The following is a 13684-nucleotide window of genomic DNA, read 5'->3' on the forward strand; positions in this document are numbered from 1 at the left end:
GTTAGACGAACATTGAGGGAAGCATTGCAGACATCAAATGTGCGCCAAATGAAAAAAGTGCTTGTTGAGAATAAAAACGAATGTCAAAATGCTGTACACAGCGAGGAAACAAAATGTGCTTGCTGAATTCGGCGCTGATCGGGAGACGTTAGATGCCTTTCCAGCTAGGAGGGTACTGGTTATGTAGCTGTGGTTTCAAAGCTGTGTTCATGCATAATTATCGCTATGTTAGATGTATGCTGGTTTGCCGATATGGAAAAAGAGAAGCAAGGACGGTTCCCAGAGAATACAACGCCGCCTTTTCTTGTTTCTTGGGTGTTGAATGCACCCTCAATTCGCATAAAATATTATACTCTATGAATTCTTTCTTTAAATAATGCTGCTTGCAAGGACGGACTTTTAAATTTCCTGTCGACGAGTTAAAATATTATTCTCGCGTTTTTTTTACTCCACATATTCATTATATTCCGACCTATCTAAAGCTTCTTTTGCATGTTAGCCCGTCTGCCTGCCCGACATGCTGTAAAAGATTCCAAAGATGAAGAATTAAGTGTGTCACAGTCACAGCATATTGCATGCACATACACTGCAAACATATTCATTATGTTCACTGTAAAAAATAAATGTCCTCAGTGGGCTTAGGTTAACGCTTCGTTCTGAGCAACTGGCAGGCATTTCATCGACTGAAGTGTAATTTCTGACCAATTAACTAAAATGTTGCCTTAAGTCTGTCAAATGTCGATGGACAGCCTGTGACCTCAGATCTGTTATTGATATTTTCGTACAAAATTTCTAAGACTTAAAACAAGCTCTAAAGAACTGGTTCATGTTAAGCCTTTCGAGAGGGCTGTCTTTCGCTCATATAGGAAGAGCGCAGATGAGCATTACGAACACACGGTCACGCACACGTTTATCTTTATTTGTGAGCTAAGTAAGCACACCTTAAGCTAAACTGTAACAGTTCTAGTATATTAAGGCGCACTCTTAACACTGAACACCTGCGAACTGAACAAAGGCGAAGGACAGGAATTTTGCGGCAACCTGTCGCAACCCTAGAACCACGCGGAAAGAAGCCCTTCGGCGCACTCTAGTTATCCTTGGATTACTGTCAACTCTTGACACCAATAACTCTGAACAAGAGTCTTTACGGGGCTCGAAAAGCCCGGCTAAACAAGAGGCAGTACTCACGAATAGAGGTAAAAAGAGACTGACACCAAACGCTCCGCTTTAAAACACGGCGAAAATTCCCTTCGTGTAAAACTAGGCACCATGCGAGGAAAAAAGCAAAACTTGACAAAACGGCGCTTGTCGTGGTACACAGAACAACAATAGCGTGTGTTGAGTCTGAGCTTCGCAGGTAAACATTCTGATTTGTAAAAGCTCAGCGGAGATCGGCTTAGTGTCACTGACATCGCGCGACTGGATTTATCATTGCTAGGTTTCAAGGCGGCCAGAAGCTCAAAGCAAACATTCGATACTGTTCCTACTCAGTTTGCGAAAGTATGAGGTTCTTCCCGGCTAACAGCCGTCTCGCCAATACGCTGCGTTTGGTTTAAAGCCCCAATTAGACTAAAGCAAACAGTTCGAGGACTGTCTATCCTTCTTTTATTTTTATTTTGTCCTTGCTTGAAGGCATACCAGGCCTATACACTGAACGTTACTAGTAAATAGGTGCGGCTGGCAACATATCGTATGTTATAGAAATAGAAAGATAGAAGACCTGATATAACAGTATTTGAATCAAAGAGCTCCTCGTTATTGGAATGTATTTACTGCTACCAGCTCTCGCACAGCGATGAGCTGTCTAGAAAGACCAAGATCTGGGTTTAAAAATGCGTGTTAATAAACGCCATCTCTGTCATGAACGTGCATGATATAGGAACCATGGCCTAAATGATCTGGTATGCCAGCCTTCGAGGCAGAACGCTTCCTATTTATAAATGCTATTCGGAATCATACATGTATGCACGCACAAGATATCAATGCCTGAAGAACTAGGCATACCAGTGTTTGAGCCAGAAACCTTCTTGCTGAGAAGTGCTGTTACCCACCACCGCATTAACTAACAGAAATGAAAAACTAAGACCATGCCGACTGCGTATTAAGACAAGAAGCAGACTGCTGATAGGTGAATTTCAATGCCAACAGTGCATACGCTAACGCATATGAAATGCCGATGCTTCACTGCCTAGACGTCCAGAAAGGGGTCTCAAGCACTCGTTGGCCGCTAAACATCAGTCGAATGCTAAATGGGAACCACTTCTATGTTTATGGAAGGACTGTGAAGAATGAAGATTGCCGAAGCTTGCCTGGGACGTCGAGAACACTGTTTTTTTCGTTACGAATAAAAATATCGCATGCTGAATTTAAAGAACTCACAATCACAATCGAGCTTAGTTAGTATTCGGTAATTCCATGCGCACTAAAGATACTTCATGCGCACTCGCCACTCGAGTAAACCTTTGTATGATGCACGTCTGTCTCTGTACGTTGCACTGAATGAAGGAAAGAAAAACGAATTACGAGTACAAATTTCAACTATTTACTCAAAGTATTGAGTACATTTGGACCATTAATAACACATTTAAGAGTATGACCCGTTAAATATGCGAAAGACAGTACAGCTAGGGGCAATCAGATTTAAATTAGGCCCAAGCTTCGCCTGGCACCTAACAATGACAAAACAGTTTGGGCGGTGCTGAAGCAAGCGCGCCGTGCACACAAATATTTACGAAACCTTCAGAGATGGTTGAGTTGTAGCTTCTCTTAATGAATACAGTAACAATTTAAGTTAGCAGAGAACGCAGCCATGACAGAAAATTGTCACGATCACTGTTCACGGCAATAATTGTGGTTACCAGCGAGTGTGAAAAACTGGGCTGTACAGGAAGGGTTGGCTCAGGCCAAACATGATAGAGAAGGGCAATTAATCTCGTATGCAGAGATTACAGAACACTACAGGCAATGCCGGAGGTGCTTTCCCCCACAAAATACGGCGTTAAATAGGAGTCAGGCGACGACGTGGAGACGCCTGCAGACTGGAGTATACCCAAACCCAGTACTAAATAAACATATCCGATCGGACTGCGAAGACGATAAATGTAAAAAGTGTGGAACAATAATGCGGTACTTGTGGTAAGCATTAGAAAACGCTTACTCTCGCTAACAATCATTGGCTGTCCACAATAAATGCCCACTGTTTAACGTGGTTACTTCACACCTTTCCGCGTGCGATTTCTGCATGATAAGCCGAGGAGACTCACCCTGAAATAGCTTTTCTCGCTAGGTGGACTGCTCTGCTTTTAGAACAGGTGACTTTATTGTGTTATTTAAGGTGCCCAGAGCCGCACTCCCACAGTGGGTCTGGCGCTCAAATCTAGATTCAAACTTCAATATTTGCAACCTTTCGTCGCACTGCACAAATGAAAGCAACGTGGGTCATATTTTGGCTTTAGCGAATGAAGCTTGCGGCTGGTGAAGTATTTTTGCATTTGCAACGCAAGAAAGTCGAAACCGTATTTTGTTTTCACATTTGGGTACTTAATGCAACTGTTCCTTAAACGGCTAAGCAAGAAAATCCTTTAACTTCAGAGCAAGAAAAAAAATATTACAGGTTCTAGTTGTCCTGTAGATCACACGTGGAGTTCTAAATATATTTTCTTCTCTGCAGTGTAAAAAAGTGAGCTGAACAATAAAACTCAGGACAAAGAGACTGTAATGTTTATGGCATAATAGCCTTGGCAAAATCTTGATCCAAAACGAAATAAATACCTTTAAGAGCCCAAAGAAGCGTATTAAAAACAAAAGGACGAAACATTACCATGCCATGGTTTTCGATGTTGTAGAAGACTAACGGCAGAAAGAGAACTGTTTAAGGAACTTGTTCTGCTCTCCACGAACTTTGAACTTTCGCTGTTTTAAAGATAGTGCGCAAGAAAACACGCATCTCTAGTGGTGTAAGTCACTATATAGCTTGAAATATCGGGTGGACATTCTGCGCACAAGTGAAGAAACCCGTGGTCTTACGTCGCATGACAAATTTCTCCCGCGACCCGCAGGCCTATTGAAGAAAGGAGAAGTAAAACATCACATGAGACTAGGTGAAAATCAACCCTGACGCGCGGATACGTTGGAGACACACCCAATGGATTTATGACGCCGGGTGGCGCGGACACGAAACGCCTGGAGAGAAATGCTCGGTGAGGCATTGTTCTCTTGGGAGCGTTCCGTCGACATGTGTTCGTGGCAAGAACGTATCAAATTATTGAGGCCTAGTGTAGCTCTCAGCGCTAGCTAGAGCTCTTTTTCTCTTTTCAAGCAACCGCGCCCAAGAAGAAAAGGAAAATTTCTTTTCCCATGTGGCTTCGTTCATATGTGGTAGTGTTTAGTGTGATTTGAGAATTAAGTATAACAGCCGTGTCTACTAGTAACACTCAAAAAATAAACCGGGTAATATGTTCCCTCTTCGTTTCTTTCTTATCATCTATAATTTTTCGCGCTGTGCTAACTCATATTTTTTCTTCTGTGCAGATTAATTTTTTGCAAACCATAAGAGGTCTATATTCTACATGTAGACTGCACACAAGATCGACATAAGCTACAGGCTAGAGTGCAGAAAAGATAATTACTTAAATAAATGAAAGTAAAGAACTTTCATTTTTTTTTTGTTTCAGGGTGCAAAATTAATATTTCCCAATTGAAGGCCCTCACTGTTGAAGGCGAGAGTAGTACTTAACTTTTGTGTCCGAATGGCCATTCTGACTCGAAATATCGAGCGCGTAAAGTACCCTTTTTGAAGCTCTATTTCAGTTTGCCTTTCTGAGTTTCCTACTAAAGCGCATGATGCTTTTGACGAAATCACAATTTTTTTACATCATGAAATACACAACCCACGTACGCATTTGCAGCCTCAAAAAATCTAGCGATGCCGTTCTATCAGTGCGCAATGCGGAAAAGTCAACCCAACGAGTTTCCAAGGGAGCATGTTGCACCTTCAGTGTTTCGAGCCACGATGTTGATTCAAAGATTTCGAAAACTTGATTGACTTTTTAAACTTACGGCGTTCAATTTCTTAACATAAACTGGCGTCGTAAAGCCAAATATAAAAAATTGTTAGTAAAGTTTACTTGACTAATCGTCTTTTAATTGAGCTTTATATTGTAGAATCGTGAAATATATTAGCGTGAACACGAGAGCATGTGGGAGGTAGCGTCGAGCACTATTTCTGGCGATACTCGGCGGCTGCTTTTCGATAGGTGGTGTAGCGGGTTATGCCGCCTTGTCTGCTTCCGGCAAACTGAATAACACACCTGCCTCTCAACTTTTTTTTAGGAAAGTGGCGCCGCGTATCGCCACAAGTAGGGTTCGAGGCTATTGAGAACGCTCTCCCCTGTTCACACTCATAAATTTCATGAGTGTACATATTCGCTGCCTTGCTCTATAGTTCTCATGCACAGACAGCATCGACGTATCTGCCACGGTTTTGAACTCAAGGTATCTCTATAGACTGGAAATAAAAGAATCACATGGCGTATAAGCAGGTCTTCTGTATATCATTTCACGATATATGCATATATTAGCAGGTGAGGCACGACAATACTGTAAGTTTACTTTCTGAGGGGATCACGAATAAAAAAATAAAGGAAGACCTTGAACAAGGTTTTTAACTCTTACTACAATGAATAACTCTTTTGTAAAATGAAAAAAAAAACGCATCACGCTTCTCTGTTGTTTGGGAAAGGGGTGTCACTGAAATGTGCTCGAAAAATTTGTATTCTTCTAATAAAATTACTCATTTACTTTCTTATTTACCTTGGTTTTCATCATCCTTCGAATAAATTTGTAAAGAACAATGATACAGTTACAATGACATCGATAAGTACGGAAATTGAGCTTAAACGGGGACGCACGAAATCGCAACAACCCGCAATTAGGTTTCCTGTATATATATTTGCAATGAATGAAAAACTACAGTTACTGAGGAAAATATAAAATATACAAGCGCAATCATTTGATTATTCTGGGTGTCGAAAACAAGAAAAAAATATAGAATTAGGGAGGGGGCGACAAAAATGTTCAACAGAGGAGCATATCGCTGAGGAAAGAAAAACTAGAAAAGTTTGATAAATCATCGAGCAAAAAAAAACAGTAAACAAAGATCTATGGATGCGTTTATAGATAAATAGTTTTTCTTTAAAATCATTTGTTTGGGAAATACACATCAACGGCTTTCTTGCAAGTCTCATTCCAGAGTCTTTTGTACTTGTGACCTTTGCTCACAATACTTGTCATGTATTTTCTAATACGCACTGTAGATAAGTTTCCCCTTTTACTTCAGTGCCGAAGAATGGAATGAATGTGCTTGTTAAGTAGACGCCAGATGGAATCAATGTGCTTGCTAATAAAGAGACGTAAAGAAAAGAAGTGTTATGGAGACGCACAAACCCTAAGAGAGCCGCGCTTAATTTTTGCTCGTGAAGCGTGCATCACCCCAGAAAAATGCACACAGTGAAAACAACTTTACGTCCTTAAACTTCACTGCAATACAACAACGGAAGAGTGTGGGAGAGCTGCGTACTAAAAAACGTGATGTGCATGGTCTAGATGCAACGGAGATATAAGTGCTGGCCCCGTTTTGTCCGTTTTGCTACTGCGCAATGCTGTTTGGTATAGCAATTTGCAACAAAACGCAGAAGTGTATGCGGCAGTGTTTCGTATTATGTGGTCATGGTGCATGCTTATAAAGATCGTGGCCTGAGGAAGCAAAAAGCGCGCACACCGACAGAGACCGTGCTCGGTAACGCTATGTAGATTAACTGTAATGCAAACGGTCTATTTGCGCCCATGTTGAGCGTGGTGTCGACGGCATAGCTGATGCATGTTGTAAGTTTGTGAGCGGGACAACACTGCGCTCGGCTGGTTTTTCTAGTTAGAGATGTTAGCTCCTCACTAAGCCCGGTGTTGTCGGGTGCGGATCACCTTTTTTTTTTTTTTAACTCACAACGAATTGGACTTCAATTGCGGAAAACGCACTTGCCATTCCCATTCACAGGTCCTTTATGACAAAGGGCGGAATGCGGTGACTACAGAAAGCGTTTATATTGGGCTACTAACAAGAAAACCAAAGAAGGCTATATGCAGCGTACTCCGCAATTCCATGTGCGAAGCTGCAATGCCTTCCAACAAGCATATCAGTGTCACATTAGACGCTAAGGGGAAATTGGTTCTAGAGTGAAGGAAGAATTGGTAACTGCCTCACTCCACATGTGCAGCCGTTATCTTAATTTGCAAATTAAGACTTTAATGACATCCCACTGCTTGAGATTTATTGATGCAGTGTGTAATTAATAGGCTGAGAATGCAATTGCGTATAGTGCTACCATATTCTGTGCAACAACAACGATAAATTTCTTCCGCCAACATTGCACTCTGTAAACTTTTTCGCTTTTGGTATACTTCAACTGCGCTCTAAAAAAATGCAACGCCGACGAACAAGGAGAAAAAGAGCAAGAAAAGTAAAGAGAGAGGAAACGTTCTGTGTCTGGTTATGTGGAGGCTCGCGAACCAAACCTTCGTCCTCGAATGATATAAGCCCTGCAAAACTAACTGGACCCAACGTCTTTGCTTCACGACTGCAGCGGCCAGTGGTCGAGCACAAAAGCAGTCTTAAAATAACCAGCTGTCCCGACCACTGACTTTTACGGTCGCCCTAATCCGTGGTGATTTGTTTCTCGTGACTAAAAAAAATTACAAGAAATTGTAGTGAACATCGCACGTTTGGTCAAGAGTTGTTGCAATAGCATTCTCGTTTTTAGAAGAGAGAACAGAGGTAGAAGAGTTAAATTCAATAGTGGTAAGCATTGCGTTGCCTATACGAAAAACTGTGAGATGTCCGTCCAAACCTCACGTCGTTTGTTTTTTTCTCTTGCAGGGAAATCGCCATGAGGGAAAGTGGGTACCTGTCTCCAAGCTAAGACAAAGTCCACTGAGAAGTCGCTGTTCTGAAGGTAGATGCACCTATATTTTGTTATAAGCGTGATCATTGTAGACGGGAACTATCTCACTGCACGGTAATTTGGTAGAAGATGCAGCTTGGAACCAAGCCTGATCGCACAAATCAAGTTATACAAAACTTTTTACCAATCCAAAGTGTTCTGTTTTCCTCTAAAATGTTCTAAAACCGTGTGCGTAATTTAGTACTTCTATGTATTCTTTAACGTTAAGCAGAAAATGAAGAAATGCGAACAAATGATGAACCTAAGATGATAAGAAGCCTCGTTCTGCACCGTTACTGCATCTAATTGAAAGTTATCTTGCCCTTTTTATCGTATAAATAGGGTCGCAGTTCCTGCGATAAAAAAGGCACCGGGACAACCAATGGCCGCTGCTTTGGAAGAGCTTTGTAATAAGGATATCATAGCATAGCAAGAATAGCATAGTGCCCTGAGGATTGATTGGTACACATATTTCAGAAAATATATGCTGCAAAATAAACAACACGCTTTCAACGCAAGGCATATTAGGTGCTTCGCTTAGGAGGGAAGTATTATGACTACATGATTCAGCGAGGTGAGGCACGGCTGCAATGAAAGAGCACTTATTTATGGAAGTTTTGACGAACTCTGCTAGGCATGTCATAGCGGCGCCTGTTTTTTTATGGGGCGAAAGTATCAGTTCTGTGTTTTCATTCGAATACCTGGAGGTATTCGCCAAGCACAGCCAAGCATTGCACTTGAGAAACAACGTCCAGATATATGTCTGGCGATCCTGCTCATACTCAGTAAGTGGGCACCTTGCATTGCCCATCAATGCAACAATACTTTGCTTCTATTATTTCAATGCCCTTTTTGGTTTCGGGGAGATGCTCGGCCCCCTTTGTTTGAAAAAGAAAGTGAACAGTGGCGTATACCGATGCCTGTTGGCACCCCTACTCCGGCGAGGACCATTTGACAAATTGGTAATTGTTGATCTAAAGAATAAGAATATCGAAGTCGACGTGTAGTCAACGAATCGAGATTAGAATATGGTAAGACATAAAGGTAGTCAGTTCATAGGTTCTGAAAATGTAAAACTCCGTGAAGAACACAGGACGAGAGGAGACACAAATACGCACACACAAAGCGCATACATGCGAACTGGCACATTGAAAAGGCGGTCAGGTTCAAGTAGGTGAATGCCGCCTGTTACTCGTTCTTGGGAGGAAGTGTGGAGCGCGGGGCAGTGGATATGTACTGAAGTAAGACATGAAGTTCAGATAGTCGGTTTATAGTTTCAGCAAATGTAAAACTCCGCGAAGAACACGGGACGATAGGAGACACAAAGACGCACACAAAAAACGCATAAGTGCGGACTGGCACATTGACAAGGCAGTCAGGTTCATGTAGGTGATTGCCACTTGTTCCTTGTTCTTGTAGTAGAGGCTGGGGAAGCAGATATGTACTAAGTCATGACGTTGGGCTAGTACCATTTGTTGAATCCATGAACCGACCAACCCAGCTTCATGCCCTACTTCAGTACTTATCTTCTGCCCTTGGGCTTTACTCTATCTCCCTCGTGCAGCACATGCAGGTGCTCTTTCATTATCTACATTTCCGACATGGCTAGGGACCCAGAAGAATTTCGTGTCATGTTTTTGAGTTTGTCTTGAAATATATAGTGTATCATGTTTCCTAATAAAGTTCCCACTGCATTTGTAGGGTGCAGTCCTCTGAGCATACTCATGAAAATAAATGTAGATGATGCTGTTTTTGATCTTCTCTATGACAATTTGTTCTCCAGCCATAAAGATAGCATACCTGTCGGCAGCAGAACCAATGCACGCTGTCGCTGTGGTATCACATTTGGTCTTCTGTCTTGAACTACTGCATTTTCAACATGCATTTTGTCTTTTGAGCCATCAGTCAAAAATTCAGTTCTAGCTGACATATATTTTCTTGCAGTGCGAAGAATTCTTGCAGCATATTGCCACGTATCATTGTAGTGTTTGTTCGTTCACGCTCAAGGCTGCAGGAAAGGGCTGTTATCATTTTTGTTCGTGACGCGAGAAGCGACCAGTCTAATCTCGATTGATCGCAGCCATGAAAGGCTGCATCTAGGTTTTTCCAGATTACTATAGACGATCTTGACCTGCTATCAGGAAGTTTCCTTGCCGGCTTTAAATTGAGCGATGCCGCGAGCAGCGGACATTCGTAGTTCGACGACCGACGAGCACGCTTGTTGCTTACGCCGCCGCCGAGTGATTCAGTTCTTTTGCGGGCGCAAGTCAGCCCAAATAAAGAGCTTCGTTTCCAAGACTGGTTGGTGTCTTCCTGACTGCTGGACTGCCGTCACTACAACGTGACAATATGCACTTGTCGTGTTTCCTCTTTGTGTAAATATGTCAGTGTGAAGTCACACTGCGGAGAGGGGCTGTATGATGTTGGCAAATAGTCATGTTTTGGTGCAATGTTAGGTGGAGCATCTATCACAGCTAACTCTTTGCCTTTGTCTTCGAAGTGCAGTAACAATGTCCTGATATAATGCGGATTTTACTGAATAACCTTTTGGATGGGAACTTGGGGAAACTGGGATGGCAGGGATGCTTCCGGAAATAATGAATTTTTAGGACATATGCGCATATCAGGGGGATTCCTCGATTCTTTATAGCAGGCTCTCTAGCCTCAGCGTAAAGTCCGGCGACCAGGGATGCCGTGTATGCTCCAGATGATAGGCGGAGACAAAGATTGTGAACATGGTCTAATTGTTTCAAGTAGGATGCTCTTGCTGAACCACATAATACGCACCCGTAGTCTAGATTCGAGCGCACCAGAGCGTGATAGGGATGCAAAGGGCATGCTGTATCTCACCGCCAGTGTTGTCGTCAAAGCCCTTTTAGGACAATAAGAGCTCGAGAAGCTTCCTTTCTAAGGTTGTTTATGTGGAGCAGAAGTGTGAGTTTCTGGTCAAAAGTGATGCTTAAAAATGTGTACCCTTAATTTACTGGTAGTGTGGCTTGTTTCAGGAATACGTTAGGATCGATCTGTGGAGGGCAGAGCAGCTACTGCTTTTTGAGCGGACAACTTAAACCCATTTCTGCCTGTCCAGGAAGCCAGTTTATTTAAAGCCATTTGTACCTGTCTTTCACAGGTAGGTGTGCTGGAGAAAGTAAATGGTATTTGCATGTCATCTACATAAACTGGAAAGTGCCGCGAATCTTTGTAGCGCTTGTTCCTTCTTCGAAACTGCCGACACGCCGCTTTATGGCTTTGCTCTTGGTGCAAGACGCAACCAAATTTATCTCGATTGATCGCACCCAGGTGCAGCCTATTTTACGTCATTCTAGAAAGCTGTAGAAACTTTGCACGCTTGATCTAGAAGGTTCGCTTTCAGCTTTAAAATGAGCTCGGCCGAGGGCGGCGGGCATTCTTTTCGACGACCGCCGAGCAGACTTGTTGCTACGCAGTCCACTGGGAGCGCAAGTCCGCCCGAATAATAATTTTGTTTAGACAACCTTTTCGCTCTCTCTCTGCTCTCTGGATTGCAGTCGCCACTACGGGACAATACATTATGGAGTTGGGAATTATTTTGGCTATGGGATTCATTTTCGCAATGCAAAGTGTCGCACTTATAATGCATCCGTGGAGTACACGGTTCTCTTGGATGAAGCTGGGTCATATAGATAGCCACGCCGAGGCGGTCTAGGAATGTCCGGTTATGTAGGAAGTCATTCAAGGAATTCAGTATGCTGCCACGAATACCTAGGTCTGCTAGGTCACGGCGGATAACGAACGTTTATGGGGTATCATCGGCTTTCATCAACTAAAAGACCTCGATACTGTTCTACTTCTGGATGAACGCTTCAATAGTGGTGTTTTGAAGGCAGAAAAGGTTATCAGTTGTTGAACGTGCTTCTTAATTCCACAATTATGTATTTCTAAAACTCACCGGGATTCAAGTACGAGAAAGTCAGTCTTTATTGACAACATGTTCGAATGATTTCGCAATACATCTGGTGAGGGCCGTCGACCCATGTTGGTGTTTTCCCGGGTTTCAGGAAGGTGCTATAACTGCTCTTTTCTACGCCTCAGGTACTTTCCTAGTCACCCATATTTGAACAAAGAATTTCTACAGCCTGGTTCATTTTTAACATTTCTCTGAAACTAGCAGCGAAAGATGGGTAAGAATACAGTAACGCGCATTGTCCCAGCCTGGTGCTGTATTTTTTTTAGGACAATATTTTAATTCCTGCAATATGACAAGCTGTTTGTAGTCCTCATGAATGCCTGTTTCAGAAGGTAGTTTATGTTTTTGTTCAATTACTCTGAGCTTTTGGAATGTATTTGGGTAGTTGAACGAACTTCAGGCTTCAGCAAAATGCACGCTTAATATATTGGACTGTTCTAATGATGATTGTGCAACAGTTGTTGCCAACAAGGAAAATGCGAAAAGAATATGGACACCAGTGAAATTACGGACTTGTTCCCAAATTTTCATTGAGAGTGTGGAGCTGTTTACAGAGAATGCATATTTAAGTCGGAGGTTTTTTCAGCATTTCTTCGAACGTACCATGCTCTGGCAATAGTCCTCTTAAAGATAAGTTAAATTCTCCGCAGCGGGATACCGACGGAGGGCCCACCAGGCTTTGTTTTGATGTTTTTTGCCTACGTGCATTCTAGAGTCATCCATACTCTTGTTTCTTCACAGCGAGTCCTGTTTTCTGGGGAATTGCTAGTGTTGCGGCCGGTACTAAGCATGTCGTAAACCATTAATTCATTTCGTCCACGTTGCGCTCTTCAGAAAATTTCTTCTTTAAGACGGCATTTGCTCTAAAATGTGACCTATCGACGAGGTGAACATTGCAGCGCCGTAGTCTTGGGGATAATAGTTGTAGACGATGATAACCTTATGAGGCTAGGTAAGTAATCGCTTCCCAGAGGGTCGTATAAAGCATTGCATTTAAAATAATAAAAAATACGTGGTAACGCAGAAGCTGGGTCAAGCAGTGTGATTTTTCCTAAGCTTGAGAAAAATATGAGGATTTTTTCGTATTTAAAGAACGTGTATAATATTTGTGTGGATAAAATCGTCGAATATTTGGCCCCTAGTGACACAGACTCACTTCCTTAAAAGGAGGGAATGAGCATCCCCAACTGTCGATAATGGCTCTGGCAATTCATCGATACGGTCTTGCAGCTCTTGCATTGTTAACGTGAAGACTGCTGACAGCTACACAGAACATATTGTTAATGTTTTGAAGCGGACGATAGTGACCACTACCGCCTAAAATTTGTCGAATTTCTCGAAGCAGAGTCTAGTTGTCTGCTCACGATCACATGGATAGGCTTTATAATGTTGCTTAATATTCACATGTTGTAAACTGGGATTGGTTTCCTGACAACACGAAGCTACAGGTAACATAGAACTTCGTATAAAAGTTATGTCAGTGTAATTCTTCTTTTCTCCTATACAGTTTGATTGCACTAAAGAACACATGTTTGTATGTTTTGGGGCAGAAAGAGAAGAGTTTTACTTCGTTCATGGGCTCGTAATTACGGCTCTAACTTTTCTTTTTCGCTCAAGCGAGCTGTGGCACCGCTGCAAAGTGGCCAGACTTGTAGTTACATCCAAGCCTCACTAAAGGCTCTGGAGGAGCGCGGAGAAGCCGCAGGTGTATGGGCTGCATGCGTCTCCCTACGGGGGGAAGTCC

At 42.5% G+C, this 13684-nt stretch overlaps 1 long non-coding RNA gene across 1 annotated transcript in view; it reads left to right on the top strand.

The window, feature by feature from the left end:
* The window catches only part of LOC149339862 (uncharacterized), a 163074-nt gene extending 155067 nt beyond the window's left edge, over nucleotides 1-8007 (top strand). Inside the window, exon 4 of the long non-coding RNA XR_016283827.1 lies at nucleotides 7931-8007. This is a non-coding gene — a long non-coding RNA (uncharacterized LOC149339862). The remainder of the gene's footprint in view (nucleotides 1-7930) is intronic.
* The last annotated feature ends 5677 nt before the right edge of the window (nucleotides 8008-13684 follow it).

This window comes from Amblyomma mixtum, chromosome 6 (assembly GCF_055824585.1).
Source record: "Amblyomma mixtum isolate Tamu chromosome 6, ASM5582458v1, whole genome shotgun sequence".
NCBI lineage: Eukaryota > Metazoa > Arthropoda > Arachnida > Ixodida > Ixodidae > Amblyomma > Amblyomma mixtum.